We start from the raw sequence: 16,328 nt of genomic DNA, 5'->3' as shown, positions 1-16,328 counted from the left end.
ATGCACAAGTTCGAGCAAGACTTCTTCGCTGCACAGGACCTCCAACCAACGCTATACACCAGATACATCGACGACATTTTCTTCCTATGGACCCACGGCGAAGAATCACTGAAAAGACTACACGATAACATCAACAAGTTCCATCCCACCATCAAACTCACCATGGACTACTCCTCAGAATCAGTTTCATTCTTGGACACACGAATCTCCATCAAAGACGGACACCTCAGCACTTCACTCTACCGCAAGCCCACGGACAACCTCAGGATGCTCCACTTCTCCAGCTTCCACCCTAACCACGTTAAAGAAGCCATCCCCTATGGACAAGCCCTGCGAATACACAGGATCTGCTCAGACGAGGAGGAACGCGATGGACACCTACAGACGCTGAAAGACGCCCTCGTAAGAACGGGATGTGACGCTCGACTCGTCGATCGACAGTTCCGACGGGCCACAGCAAAAAATCGCATAGACCTCCTCAGAAGACAAACACGGGACACAACCAACAGAGTACCCTTCGTCATCCAGTACTTCCCCGGAGCGGAGAAACTACATGTTCTTCGCAGCCTTCAACATGTCATCGATGACGACGAACACCTCGCTAAGGCCATCCCCATGCCTCCACTACTTGCCTTCAAACAGCCGCCTAACCTCAAACAGACCATCGTTCGCAGCAAATTACCCAGCTTTCAGGAGAACAGCGACCACGACACCACACAACCCTGCCACGGCAACCTTTGCAAGACATGCCAGATCATCAACACAGATACCATCATCACACGTGAGGACACCACCTACCAGGTACATGTGACTCGGCTAACGTTGTCTATCTCATACGTTGCAGGAAAGGATGCCCCGGAGCATGGTACATCGGCGAGACCATGCAGACACTGCGACAACGGATGAACGGACACCGCGCAATAATTGCCAGGCAGGAGTGCTCCCTCCCAGTCGGGGAACACTTCAGCAGTCAAGGACATTCAGCCTCCGATCTTCGGGTAAGCATTCTCCAAGGCGGCCTTCGAGACACACAACAACACAAAATCGTAGAGCAGAAACTGATAGCCAAGTTCCGCACTCATGAGGACGGCCTCAACCGGGATCTTGGGTTCATGTCACGCTACATGTAACCCCACCTGATGTAGGGTCATCCAGACTCGAGTCGTCATTGGCTTGTTCTCTCTACACAGATGCGGCCGGACCTGCTAAGATTTCCAGCAAAAAAAATGTTTTTTTGTCTGTTTCTTGTTTTTCATACAGACCCCAGCATCTGCAACATTTGACCCCTTGTGACCCCACCTCATTGTTCTTTGATGTAATGTTTTCCTGACTAACCTGTTTGGACACCATTCACACCTTTGATTGCTGTGATTATCTCTCTGCCGAGGTGTGATAAATGGCAGTTAGAAAGATTACCTGTAATCATCTGGCATTATTCTCTGACTATGTAAGCTGTGTCTTTATGCATCTCTCCACTTCACCTGATGAAGGAGCAGTGCTCCGAAAGTTTGTGATTTCAAATAAAACTGTTGGACTATAACCTGGTGTTGTGTGACTTCTTACATTTGTCCACCCCAGTCCAACACCGGCATCTCCACACCTTTTTTAACATAACAGATTCTGATGCCATTTTTTTTAAAAAGCATTCAAAGCTATAGCAAATGCAGTGCAGGTGACAGTAAAGAGAGTTAAGAAAAATTGCTTAGAAAAATCACTATAAACATCAGAAATAGTCACCTCGGGTCCTGCTGCGTCTAACATTTTGGGCAAATTTAAGTCCATTCAGAACATCGGGTACATCGGGCTTTAGGAGTAGGAGTAGGCAATTCAACCCATCGAGCATATTCCAACATTCAATTAGCTTATGGTTGATCTGTAACTCAACTGCATTTACTTGCCATTGTTCCATATCCCTTACCCAACAAAAATCTATTAATCTCAGTCCTGAAAATTTCAATTGACCCAGCACACATATAGCCTAGAAATTCATCTCGGGTGGTGGCGCAAAAGATAAAAACGTAAGAATTAGGAGCAGGAGTAGGCCATATGGCCCCTCGAGCCTGCTCCGCCATTCAATAAGATCATGGCTGATCTTCGACCTCAACTCCACTTTCCCGCCCAATCCTCATATCCCTTGATTCCCCTAGAGTCCAAAAATCTATCGATCTCACCGTGTATATACTCAATGACTGAACATCCACAGCACTCTGGGGTAGAGAATTCTAAGTGGGATCCTACCCCACCAAGATTGAACTCTACCAAAGGCTAGATGGAGTCTTAACCCATCCTCAAGTCTGCATCCTAATGTGAATTATCCACTCTATAGTCTCAGAATAATGGGTTGACCATTTAGGACTGAGATGAGGAGAAATTTCTTCACTCAGAGGGCTGTGAATCTTTGGAACTTCTCCGCCTCTAACTCTTCCTTTAAGACGCTCCTTAATACCTACCTCTTTGACTGAACTTTTGGCCACCTGCCCTAATATCTCCTTATGTAGCTCAGTGTCAAATTTGATAATCGCTCCTGTGAAGCGCCTTGGGACATTTTACTACTTTAAAGATGCTATATAAATGCAAGTTGTTGTTGTTGTTGATGTTGCTGTTATTGACTTCTGGCTCTCGTTACCAGGATACCACCTGCCCTGGCATTCAAACATCACTAATGTTCTCTGTAAAGACAATTAGGAGCAGGAGTAGGCAATACAGCCCCTTGAGCCTGCACCGCCATTCAATAAGCTGATGGCTGATCTTCAACCTCAACTCCACTTTCCCACCCGATCCCCATATCCTTTGATTTCCCTACAGTCCAAAAGTCTATGGCTGTGATTTTGCCAGTGCTCAGAGGGTGGGTTTGGAGGCGGGTCAGAGGTTAAAGTTGTTTTGATTGACGGCGGGTTCCGAACCTGCCGTCATCCCACCTCCACGCAAATTTGCAAAGTGTCAGGTCTGGGAGTTCCAATCAGACCCGACACCAAGCGGCGGGAGAGGCACTTAAGGCAGTTAACAGCTTGTTAACTGGCTACATAATCCCATTTTACCAGGTTCTTCCCATTTTACGGCATTTTCAGCATGTTCCACGCCATTTGCAAAACACGCCAGCTGATTGTGCCAGGTTCAGCAACTACCTGAATTCTTGACAGCTGCAGCTCCAGCATAAAAGCGGACCTGTAACATGGCTGACCTTCAGATGGCAGAACTTTGGTTTTGAGGTGTTGGAACACATTTTGCAGGTCTATTGAGCTTGTAAGTGTTTAACCTGAGATTCATATGCACTGTGACCTCCTTGGAAAACCCTCTCCACACATTGACTGAGCACTTATAACATCTATTCCTCAACTGAGATATATACCAGCGGGATGGAAACCATTTATATCCTCTCACCCTGGTCCTCAGAATCGGAGGAAGAGCAGCCATGGCAGCAGCAGAACCAGGCACAACAGCAGCAGCAACAACAGGAGTGTCAACCTCCTCCTCACCCACCTGATGCTGCACAGGGCAGATGTCATCAGCACAGGGCTGCACCTCACCACCGGAGATACCCCCAACACAGGGTTTAAAGGCAGAGGATGAGCTTCCTCAACATGACTGAGCAGCAGTGCCAAAGGAGGCTGAGACTTTCGCGGGAGGTAGTCACTGACATCTGCACAATGCTGCACCAACACCTGGAGTCCAGAGGAGCGGGTGGACACCCCTTACCAGTGGCTGTCAAAGTCACCACAGCCCTCAATTTTTTTGCTTCAGGGGCCTTCCAGGGATGATCAGCAGACATCAGCGGCATCTCCCAGTCGGCCGCACACACTTGCATCACACAGGTTATCAATGCCCTCTTTGCAAAGGCGCACAATTACATCAACTTCACCACGGATGAAGCAAGTGTAACCATGCGACGGTTGGCTTTTCAAATATGGCAGGCTTGCCAAGGGTGCAGGGCGTCGTAGACTGCACACATGTGGCTATTAGGGCATCCCATCACGACCGAGCTGTTTTTGTCAACCACAAGGGCTTCCACTCCCTTAATGTCCAGCTGGTGTTGTAAAGTCCGCACCTCAATAATACACGGACTTCGGGAGAACAATTTAACAGGTACTTTACTGAACAGGAGGCAGCGTCAGACTGAAAATACAGAAGCCTGCTAGGGCCTTTTATACAGGGGTGGTCACTGCCGGTACTGCAGTCTAAGACCAGTTATTCCCTTAAAGGTACATACACAACAATTCCTCCCCTTTTAGATAAACAGTACATAACATTCATTTAACAACTAAATAATAACTAATTACAATTACAATTTTCTCGGTACTATATACATCAACTGAAATAGTAATTTATAAGTTCAGTCTTTGAGGAGGCTTCCTGATCCTGACTGGATAGCGCCTTTCTCGAGTATCCCGTTCTGGCGGTGGAGTCAAATCTGGCTCATTGTCATTGGTTGGTTCATCAGCTTCCAATACCCCTCCTTCTGAGGTAGACGCAATCTGTACTTCGGGCTCATTACCAGGTGCACATGCTTGTGGTATAGGTTTGGCTTGTTCCTGTGACTCTAGAATCTGGTCAGCATGGCATCTCACGATGCTCTCTCCAACGTCCACTGTGTACATTAGTGGTCCCTGCTGTGTGCATATCGTTCCTGGTTGCCATTTTTCTGTTCGGTAGTCGCGGGCCAAGACTGGTTGCCCTATCTTGAAGCTCCTGGTTGGCTTCTCATTTATGTGCTGGAACTGCTTATCCTCAACATCTCGTCTTATGTTTGGTTTGAGCAAATCAAAGCGACATCTTAGTCTCCGGTTGAAAAACAGTACGGCTGGAGTTTGGTTGGTTACTGCATGTGTCGCATTCCGGTAAGCAAACAAGAAGTTATCCACCTAGTGTTGCAGTGGTATGTCGTCATTATACATTGCCTTTATGGCCTTTTTAAAGGTCTGAACAAACCTCTCAGCCAATCCATTTGTGGCTGGATGATATGGGGGAGATGTGCAATGTTTCACCCCATTATTCTTCAGGAACCTCCGGAAATCCTCAGACACAAATTGTGGGCCATTGTCGGAGCAAATCTGTTCTGGCAACCCATTCCTGGTGAAGATGGTCCTTAGGACTGCAATAGTTTTCGCCGTGGTGGTGGAGGACATTTTAATGACCTCTGGCCATTTCGAATGGGCGTCCACAGCGATTAGAAACATTGAGTCCATAAATGGACCAGCGAAATCAATGTGTACCCGTTGCCATGGAGATGAGGGCCACTCCCATGGATGTAGCGGGGCCTGTGGTGGAGCGTTTTGGACCTTCTGGCATCCTGTGCATCTCTTGGTCATATCCTCGATTTCTTTATCGATTCCCGGCCACCACACAAACGCCCTGGCTAGGCTCTTCATTTTTACCCCTCCCAGATGACCCTCGTGAAGCTCATTGAGCACTCTATCTTTCAACTTGGGTGGAATTACCACTCGGGATCCACACATCAAGGTTCCCCGGCACACTGACAGCTGTTCTCTCCTTGGTGAGAATGCTGGCAACAGTGAGTCGCCATATGCTGGCCATCCCTTCACCATCAAATCATAGACCCGAGAGAGTGTCGGGTCATTTTGGGTTTCCTTCTCAATACTTGCGTTTGTAACAGGCAAACATTCGACTATGGTCGCATGGAATATCTCCACAGGGTCCACTGCAGGTGCTTCTTCCGCCATAGGCAACGGTAGGCGCGACAGCCCAGCAGCGTTTCCATGCTGTTTCGTACCTTTGTACTCTATGTCGTACTGATGTGCCCCTGGAAAAAGTGACCATCTTTGCAGCCGTTGCGCCATCATCACCGGAACGCCCTTCTGTGGGTTAAAGATTGAGACCAGGGGTTGATGATCAGTCAGTAGGGTGAATTTCTGCCCGTGCAGATAGTGATTGAACTTCTTCACCCCCCACACCAGGCTGAGGGCCTCCCTGTCAATCTGGGCGTAGTTACGCTCAGCTGAGGTTAGCGAGCGCGATGCAAAGGCTATTGGCCTCTCTGAACCATCACGAAATTAGTGTGACAGCACCGCTCCAATGCCGTAAGGTGACGCATCACATGCCAACCGAATCGGTAGTGTTGGGTTGTAGTAGGCCAATACTTCTTTTGAAGTGATTAGGCATTTACATTCCTGAAAGGCACGCTTACACTCATCACTCCATTTCCATGTTACACCAGTTTGAAGCAGGGCGTTCAGTGGGTGCAGAATTGTAGATAAATTCGGCAAGAACTTATGGTAGTAGTTCACCAACCCGAGGAACGACCTCAGTTGCGACACATTTTCCGGTGCTGGAGCCTTGACTACAGCCTCAATCTTGTCCGGCGACTTATGCAACCCTTCCTCATCAATCATGTGGCCACAATACGAGATTTGTCTCCTGAAGAACTCGCATTTGGGGCGGTTGGCTCGTAGCCCATATTCCTGCAATCTCGTGAGCACCTGTTCCAGGTTGGCAAGGTGTTCGATTGTACTGGTAAAGGCCTTTGTGAGTGTTTATCGTGAGGTATTTCCTAGATGCTTCTTCCACCTCCATTTGTAGATATGCTTGAGCCAGATCAATCTTTGTAAAACGTTTCCCTCCAGATAGTGAGGCGAAAATATCTTCTATCCGCGGAAGTGGATACTATACTGTGTGCAGGACTGGGTTCACAGTCACCTTGAAGTCCCCACAGATGCAAACCTTCCTTGGCTCCCCAGGTGTGCTGCTCAATGCTTTCTTCATTACAGGAACGATGGGTGTGGCCCACTCGCTCCAGTCCACCTTAGACAGCACCCCCGAACGCTCCAGACTCTCCAGTTCAGCTTCCACGACTGGGCGGATCGCGTATGGCACCGGACTGGCCTTGAAAAATTTTGGGGTTGCGTTATCCTCAATCTTCATGGTTGCCTTTACTCCTTTTAGAGTCCCAAGTCCTTGTTGGAACAACTCTTCCGCGTCAGATAGAATTTGTGACAGACGTCCAGGTGCGACGTCATCATCCTTTTTGTCAGTCACAGTTAGTGCCAGAATGGAATGCCAATCCAATTGTATTTTTCGGATCCATTCACATCCCAATAATGGTGGTCCTCCATCTCGTAGTATATACATGTATAGTTTCTGTCGTTCCTCTCCGTTATATTCAACTGGCACCCTTATTTTTCCTCTGGGGTAGACATTTTGCCCCATGTATGTCTTCAATACAATGGACGTGTCCTTTAAGGGTATGTGTGAGAATAGCCACTCATAGTCTCATCGATTCATGACAGTTAGGGCTGATCCTGTGTCCAATTCCATCTTTACTGGGGACCCTGCTATCATGAGGGTGACCCAAATGGTTCGGTGATCTTCCTTTGCGATCACGTTGTGTAACTTTAAACAACTTAGTCTCCTGCTCCCGGAGTCCTTATCACTCTCCTGATCTTCTGAACTACTGTATGTCAGTTTCTTTACTTTCCTGTACTGTTCCTTAGTAGTTCTTGTCGTGTTGGGTTTCTTTCCCGACCTGCAGACTCTTACTATATGTCCCATTTTCCTGCATTGCCTGCATATTTTGTCTTTAAACCAGCAGTCCTTCTGCTCATGGGTTGTTCTGCCGCAGCGATAGCACTTTTCTGCTCCATACGCCATTTCGTTAGCGCTGTATTCTTGTGGTTTCTGTTGTATTTCCGCAGCTCCCCGTGCTGCTGCTTCGTAGGATACTGCCACGCTGAAAGCCTGTTCTAGCGTCAGGTCCTTTTTTGAAAGTAGTCATTTCTGGGTTCCTTCACTCTGGAGCCCGCAGACAAACTTATCCCATAAGGTGTCTGCCAGTCCTGCTCCGAACTGGCAGTGCTTCGATAACTTGCGTAGTTCCGTAAGATAGTCAGCATTGCTCTCATCTTTGTGCTGGTTTCTTTTATGGAACTTGAATCTTTCTGCTATCAGCAGTGGTGTAGGGCTTAGGTGTTCCTGTAAGATATTAACAATCTCCGCAAAACTTTTCTCCATTGATTTAGCTGGGGTAATTAAATTCCGCAATAGGCCGTACGTACGTGCACCCATCAGATTTAATAATACCGACGCCCTCTTTCCATCGGCCACCTCATTTGCCTTGCAGTACACTTCAATTCTTTCCACATACGGGGCCCCGTCTTCTACCTCATTGTCGAAAGCAGTGATACTGCCACTTTTCAGCATCTTGGGTGATTTAAAATGGCGCCTCCCGCGCTTTTGCTTCTTCCCCAATGGAATAAAATGGCGCCTCCCGTGCTTTTGCTTCTTCCCCAACGGGATAAAATGGCGCCTCCCGCGCTTTCGCTCCTTCCCCTTGCCGCCACGCTGTTCCTAGCGTTCTACGGGGTAATGGCAGCGACCCGCAGCTTCGGTGCATCTCGCTTTCCTTCCCCCCCATTTAGTTTCTCTCCGCTGTCCTGTTCTTGAGCACCGACCGCGCCCTGTGCGCTCCACCCTCTCTCTCTCTCGTTTTCTTTTCCCGGCAACGCTGTGCGGCCCGTTTTGTAGAGCCGCTCGATCGAGCTTGAGCCCGCCGCAGTCCGGAAGGGTCAGCGCGCTACCTGCTACCAGCACGATTTGCTGGAACACCTTAACTGGGGAGCCAAGCACAGCTCTCCACAGTCTCTCCCGCAATTCTCCGAACACCGATGAATTCTTTGGGTGGTTGCCCTCGGTCGACGCCTGTTGCTCAAACTACGACCTTCCAGAACCCTCCTCTCAGGGCGAGATCCCCGTGAGATGATGCCACACTGCAGGTGAGTTCGAACTTACTCGTCGCTGTAGTGTATGTACCTTGAAGAAGGAACTATATTCTGCAGCCCCTGTATACTGCAGTACCAGTAGTGACCACCCCTGTATATAAGCCTGTGTAGTAACTTTGTATAGTAGTTCCAGTTTTGTCTCCATTCAGTAAACACCTGTTATAACCAACTTCTGCAGTCCGTGTCTCAATTACACACGGACATTACATTGGCGACGAACAGATCCGAACTTACCTACAGTTCTGCACCACCTCATGGGGATCCATCCCTGAAGCGAAGTTATTGGAGGTCGAAGCCAGAAGGAAAAAAAAACAGACAGAGGAAACGGGCGTCGACCGTGGGCAACAGCCCTCTGATTCATCGAATTCGAAGATTTGCAGGAGAGGCTGTCGAGAGCTGGGCTTGGTTCTCCAGTCTATGGTGTTCCAGCTAATCGGGCTGATGGCAGGTAGTACACTGATCCTTCCTGGGCTGCGGCGGGCTAGAGCTCGATCGGGTGGCTTTTCAACGGGGCTGAGCAGCGTTGTCGGGAAAGAGGAGAGAGAGAGAGAGGGTGGAGCACACAGGGCGCGGCCGGTGCTACAAAGCCGGGCAGCGTACAGACCCGAGAAGAGGGAGGAAAGTGTCCCATAGGGTCTGCTCTGATGGCGGGAACAGTAATTAAAATAAAGGAAAAAGAAGTTAGAAGCGCAGAAAGCCGCGAGGAGCTGCAGTTTGCCACGGGGACCGCGGAGAGCGGCATTGGCAGCAGCGCGGGGGGAAGCGCGCGAAGACCATAGGGCGTCGCCATCAAGGCATAAAAACGCCAGCAACAGCGCTGGCAGCAGCGAAAAAGACAGAAAGCGCGGGAGGCGCCATCTTAATCCAGCGGGGAAGAAGGCAAAGCGCGGGAGGTGCCATTTTGTTCAATCGGGGAAGAAGGCAAAGCGCGGGAGGCGCCATTTTGTTCAATCGGGGAAGAAGACAAAGTGCGGGAGGCACCATCTTAGATCTCCAAGATGCCGAAGACTGGCAATATCACTGCCTTCGATAATGAAATAGAAGACTGGACCACATATGTGGAAAGAGTCGAAGTTTATTGCAAGGCAAATGAAGTAGCTGATAGAGAAAAAGGCATCGGTACTACTAAACTTAATGGGCGCAAGAACGTACGGCCTATTGCGGAACCTGATCACTCCAGTCAAACCGATGGGGAAGAGTTTTAACGATATTGTTGATATCCTACAGGAACACCTAAATCCTACACTGCTGCTGATAGCAGAAAGATTTAAATTCCACAAGAGAAATCAGCATAAAGATGAGAGCAATGCTGATTACCTTACGGAACTATGCAAGCTATCAAAGCACTGCCAGTTCGGAACAGGACTGGCAGATACCCTACGGGACAAATTTGTCTGTGGACTCCTGAGTGAAGGAACCCAGAAGAGGTTACTCTCGGAGAAAGAGCTGATGCTAGATAAGGCTTTCAGCATGGCAGTATCATACGAAGCAGCAGCAAGGGGAGCTGCGGAAATACAGCAAAAGCCACAGGAATACGGCACCCACGAAATGACATGGGGATTTGAAAAATGTTATCGCTGCAGCAGAACAACCCATGACCAGAAGGACTGCTGCTTCAAGGACAAAACATGCAGGCAATGCAGAAAGATGGGACACATTGCACGAGTTTGCAGGTCCGGGAAGAAGACTAACAACAACAAAAAGACTACTAAGGAAAAGTACAGGAAAGTACAAAAGATGACGGACAGTAGTTCCGAAGACCAGAAGAGCGATAGTGAATCCGGGAACAAGAGACTAAGCTGTCTCAAACTACACAACGTAATCGCAAAAGAGGATCACCGAACCATTTGGGTCACCCTCATGATAGCAGGGTCCCAAGTCAAAATGGAATTGGATACAGGATCAGCCCTGACCATCATGAATCGACGAGACTACGAGCGGCTATTCTCACACATACCCTTGAAAGACACATCCATTGTCTTGAAGACATATACGGGGCAGAAAGTATACCCCAGAGGGAAAATAAGGGTGCCTGTTGAATACAACGGCAAGGAAATACAGAAATTGTATCTGTACATACTGCAAGATGGTGGACCACCGTTATTGGGACGTGAATGGATCAGAAAGATAAGTTTAGACTGGCACTCCATTCAGGCACTGACTGTGGCTGGTAAAAAGGATGACGACGTCACACCTGGACGATTGTCAAAAATCTTGGCTAACGCTAAAGAGGTATTTCAACAAGAACTGGGAACTCTTAAAGGCGTAACCGCCTCAATAAAAATAGAAGAGAATGCAATTCCCAAGTTTTTCAAAGCAAGACCGGTACCGTATGCAATTTGCCCAGCCGTCGAGGCAGAGCTGGAGAATCTGGAGAATGCAGGCGTGTTGTCTAAGGTAGACTGGAGCGAGTGGGCGACACCCATCGTTCCTGTCATGAAGAAAACGTTAAACAATAAGTCTGAGGAGCCAAGGAAGGTTCGCATCTGTGGGGACTTCAAGGTGACTGTGAATCCAGTCCTTCACACAGTACAGTATCCTCTTCCGAGGATAGAAGATATTTTCGCCTCACTATCTGGAGGGAAACGTTTTACAAAAATTGACCTAGCGCAAGCATATTTGCAGATGGAGGTTGAAGAATCCTCTAGGAAATATCTCACGATAAACACTCACAAAGGTCTTTACCAATATAATCGACTGGTATTCGGAGTAGCATCAGGTCTGGCTATATGGCAAAGAGCGATGGAACAAGTCCTGCAAGGGATTCCGGGGACTCAGTGTTACTTGGACGACATCCTAGTGACAGGTGAAAATGACAGTGAACACCTTGCCAACCTAGAGCAGGTGCTCACTAGACTAAGAGAACATGGGCTACGAGCCAATCACCCCAAGTGCGAGTTTTTTAAGAAACAAATATCGTATTGTGGCCACGTGATTGATGAAGAGGGGTTACATAAGTCCCCTGACAAAATTGAAGCAGTAGTTAAGGCTCCCGCGCCTGAAAATGTGTCGCAACTGAGGTCATTCCTCGGATTGGTGAATTACTACCATAGGTTTTTGCCGAATTTGTCCACAACTCTGCACCCACTGAATGCCCTGCTACAAACTGGAGTAGCATGGAAATGGAGCGATGAATGTAAGCGGGCCTTTCAGAAGTGTAAAGGCCTGATCACTTCAAGAGAAGTATTGGCTCACTACAACCCATCACTACCGATAAGACTGGCGTGTGATGCGTCTCCCTACGGCGTCGGAGCGGTACTGTCACATAAATCCCTTGATGGGTCAGAGAGGCCGATAGCTTTTGCGTCACGCTCGTTAACTGCAGCCGAGCGTAACTACGCCCAGATTGACAGAGAGGCCCTCAGCCTGGTGTGGGGGGTGAAGAAGTTCAATCACTACCTGCACGGACAGAAATTTACTCTACTAACTGATCATCAACCTCTTGTCTCCATTTTCAACCCTAAGAAGGGCGTCCCGATAATGACAGCACAACGGCTACAGAGGTGGTCCCTTTTCCCAGGGGCACACCAATATGACATCGAGTACAAAGGAACTAAACAGGAACTAAACAGCATGGGAATGCTGATGGATTGTCGTGCCTACCATTGCCGATGGTGGAAGAAGCACCTGCAGTGGATCCTGTGGAGATATTCCACTCGACCATAGTCGAATGTCTACCTGTGACGAATGCAAACATAGAAAAGGAAACACGAAATGACCCGACACTCTCCAGGGTCTATGATTTAACGGTGAAGGGATGGCCAGCACATGGCGAACCACTGTTGCCAGCATTCTCGCCGAGAAGAGAACAGCTGTCAGTGTGCCGAGGAACCTTGATGTGTGGATCCAGAGTAGTAATTCCACCCAATGAGCTTCATGAGGGTCATCTGGGAGGGGTAAAAATGAAGAACTTAGCCAGAGCGTTTGTGTGGTGGCCGGGAATCGATAGAGAAATCGAAGAGATGACCAAGAGCTGTACAGGATGCCAGAAGGTCCAAAACGCCCCACCACAAGCCCCTTTACATCCATGGGAGTGGCCCTCATCTCCATGACAAAGGGTACACATTGATTTTGCTGGTCCATTTATGGACTCGATGTTTTTAATTGCGGTGGATGCACATTCAAAGTGGCCAGAGGTAATAAAAATGTCCTCAACCACCACAGAAAAAACTATCACAGTCTTACGAACCATATTCGCCAGAAATGGGCTGCCTGAACAGATTTGCTCCGACAATGGACCACAGTTTGTGTCTGAAGAGTTCCGGAGGTTCTTAAAGAACAATGGTGTTAAGCATTACACATCCGCCCCATATCATCCAGCCACCAATGGATTGGCTGAGAGGTTCGTTCAAACATTTAAGAAGGCTATCAAGGCCCTGTACACTGCAGTACCAGTAGCGCCACTGTAAAGTCCGCGCCTCAATAATACACGGACTTTGGGAGAACAGTTTAACAGGTACTTTACTGAACAGGAGGCAGCGTCAGACTGAAAATACAGAAGCCTGCTAGGGCCTTTTATACAGGGGTGGTCACTGCCGGTACTGCAGTCTAAGACCAGTTATTCCCTTAAAGGTACATACACAACAGGTGTTTAACCACAGGTAGAACATTATGCATTTTACGCCAAGTTCCCTGGCAGTTGCCATGTCTCGTTCATTCTGCGGCAGTTTACTGTGCCTCAGCTGTTCAATCCGCCAACCCAACTTTCCGGATGGCTAGTTGGAGACAAGGGCTATCCCCTGAAGACGTGGCTAATGACGCCATTGAGGAGGTCATCAAACGAAGCTGCAATGCCAACACATTTCCACTAGAGGCAGCATCGAGCAAACCATCAGTTTGCTCAAAATGCGATTCAGATGCCTCAACAGATCAGGTGGAGCCCTACAGTACTCACCAGCCAGGGTCTCCAGAATCATCGTGGTCTGCTGTGCACTGCACTACATTGCACAGCAGCGTGGCTTACCGCTGCCTGAGGAACAAGTGGCTCAGTGCACAGCATCCAAGGAGGAGGAGGAGTAGGAGGAGGAGGAAGACCTTGCGGAGGTGGATGTGCCAGTTCCACCAGCATGTGAGCACATTGCTGGCCATGAGGCAAGGGATGCATTAATCCATGCCAGATTCGCTTAAGTTTACGAAGCAAACACATGTGGCTGCCACCTTATTAACACACCATACACCATCTGCACAATAAACTGTGGGTTCCTATCACTCTCACCACCATCATTACAGATGAAAAGCACCCTGACACCTCACCGTGACACTTCCATTTCTGGGCACACATAAGCCAACTCTTTGAATGTTTGCCATCGCATTTCTTTATTACAATTCAAATGACGATGATAATAATCAATTTGTATTACATTAAAACACCCAAGTGACTACCCTTGTGACTATTTGTGTGTTAACTTTCTCTTACGCATGCTTCTACGTGGTGCTTCCCCTGTGGCTTCAGCAGATGTTGAGGCACCTTGCTCACTTTCATGCTGCTCCTGCTTCGACACCTTTGGCGGGTGTCCTCTGGGTTTGGGAGCCTGGGAGGGCTCGGCAATAGTCTGCTCCTCCTGCGGCAGTGCAGGGGCTGAGACAGCCATCTCAGTTGGGTGAGGAATCTGGGGCTCTGACCGAGGGCTCCGCAGTGCCATGGGAGTGTGGGCACTTGGAGAGGAGCCCATACTTCGTTGTTGTCTACCACCAACGTCTCTCTCATAGGTCGCCCACACGTCACTGCCAGCAAGCAGCTGGAGAGCACCTTGCTGCACATCAGTGGGGCCATGAGAAACAAAGAAACATAGAAGATAGGAGCAGGAGTAGGCCATTCAGCCCCTCGAGCCTGTTCCGCCATTTAATGAGATCATGGCTGATCATCCCAATTCAGTACCCTGTCCCTGCTTTCTCCCCATATCCCTTGATCCCTTTAACTGTAAGAAATATATCTAACTCCTTCTTGAATATATTTAATGAATTGGCCTCAACTGCCTTGTGTGGTAGAGAATTCCACAGGTTCACCACTCTCTGTGTGAAGAAGTTCCTGCTTATCTCAGTCCTAAATGGCTTACCACTTATCCTTAGACTGTGACCCCTGGTTCTGGACTCCCCCACCATCGGGAACATCCTTCCTGCATCTAGTCTGTCTAGTCCTGTTAGAATTTTATAAGTTTCAATGAGATCCCCTCTCATTCTTCTAAACTCTAGCAAATATAAGCCTAATCGACCCAATCTCTCCTCATACGTCATTCCTGCCATCCCAGGCATCAGCCTGGTGAATCTTCACTGCACTCTCTCCATGGCAAGAACATCCTTCCTCAGATAAAGTGACCAAAACTGCACACAATACTCAATGTGTGGTCTCACCAAGGCCCTGTACAACTGCAGCAAGACATCCTTGCTCCTGTGCTCGAATCCTCTCGCTATGAAGGCCAACATACCATTTGCCTTCTTAACCGCCTGCTGCACCTGCATGCTTACCTTCAGCGACTGGTACACAAGGACACCCAGGACTCGTTGCACTTCCCCTTTTCCCAACCTATTGACGTTCAGATAATAATCTGTCCTCCTGTTTCTGCCACCGAAGTGGATAACCTCGCATTTATCCACATTATACTGCATTTGCCATGCATCTGCCCAATCACCCAACCTGTTCAAATCATACTGGAGTTTCTCTGCACCTCCTCACAGCACACACGCCCACCCAGCTTTGTGTCGTCTGCAAACTTGGAGATATTACATCTAGTTCCCTCGTCTAGATCATTTATATATATTGTGAATAGCTGGGGCCCTAGCACCGATCCCTGTGGTACCCCACTAATCACAGCCAGCCACTTGGAAAAAGACCGGTTTATTCCAACTCTTTGCTTCTTGTCTGCCAACCAGTTCTCTATCAAAAACAGTACCTTACCCCCAATCCCGTGTGCTTTAACTTTGCATGCTAATCTCTTATGCGAGACCTTATTGAAAGCCTCCTGAAAGTCCAAATACACCACATCCACTGGTTCTCCCTTATCTAGTCTACCAGTTACATCCTCAAAAAATTCCAGTAGATTAGTCAAGCATGATTTACCTTTTGTAAATCCATGTTGACTTTTTCCGATCCTGTCACTGTTTTCCAGGTACTCTGCTATTACATCTTTTATAATGGACTCTAGCATTTTCCCCACTACCGATGTCAGACTTACCAGTCTATAATTCCCCGTTTTCTCTCTACCACCTTTTTTAAATAGTGGGGTTACATTAGCTACCCTCCAATCAATGGGAACTGCTCCAGAGTCTATAGAATTTTGGAAGATGACCAGCAATACATCTACTATTTCTAGGGCCACTTCCTTAAGTACCCTAGGATGTAGATTATCAGGCCTTGGGGATTTATTAGCCTTCAATGCCGTCAATTTCCCTAACACCATTTCCCTACAAATACTGATTTCATTCAATTCCTCTCTCTCATTAGACCCTATGTTCCTCGACATCTCTGGGAGGTTATTTGTGTCCTCCTTTGTGAAGACAGAACCAAAGTATGTATTTAATTGGTCTGCCATTTCTTTGTTTCCCATTATAAATTCCCCTGATTCTGACTGCAAGGGATCTACGCTTGACTTCACCAATCTT

Source organism: Somniosus microcephalus, chromosome 7, assembly GCF_052327205.1.
Source record: "Somniosus microcephalus isolate GS21.2 chromosome 7, FLI_Smic_1.0, whole genome shotgun sequence".
NCBI classification, from domain to species: Eukaryota; Metazoa; Chordata; class Chondrichthyes; order Squaliformes; family Somniosidae; genus Somniosus; species Somniosus microcephalus.
The sequence above is the reverse complement of the archived record's forward strand: the minus strand, read 5'-3'. Positions refer to the sequence as shown.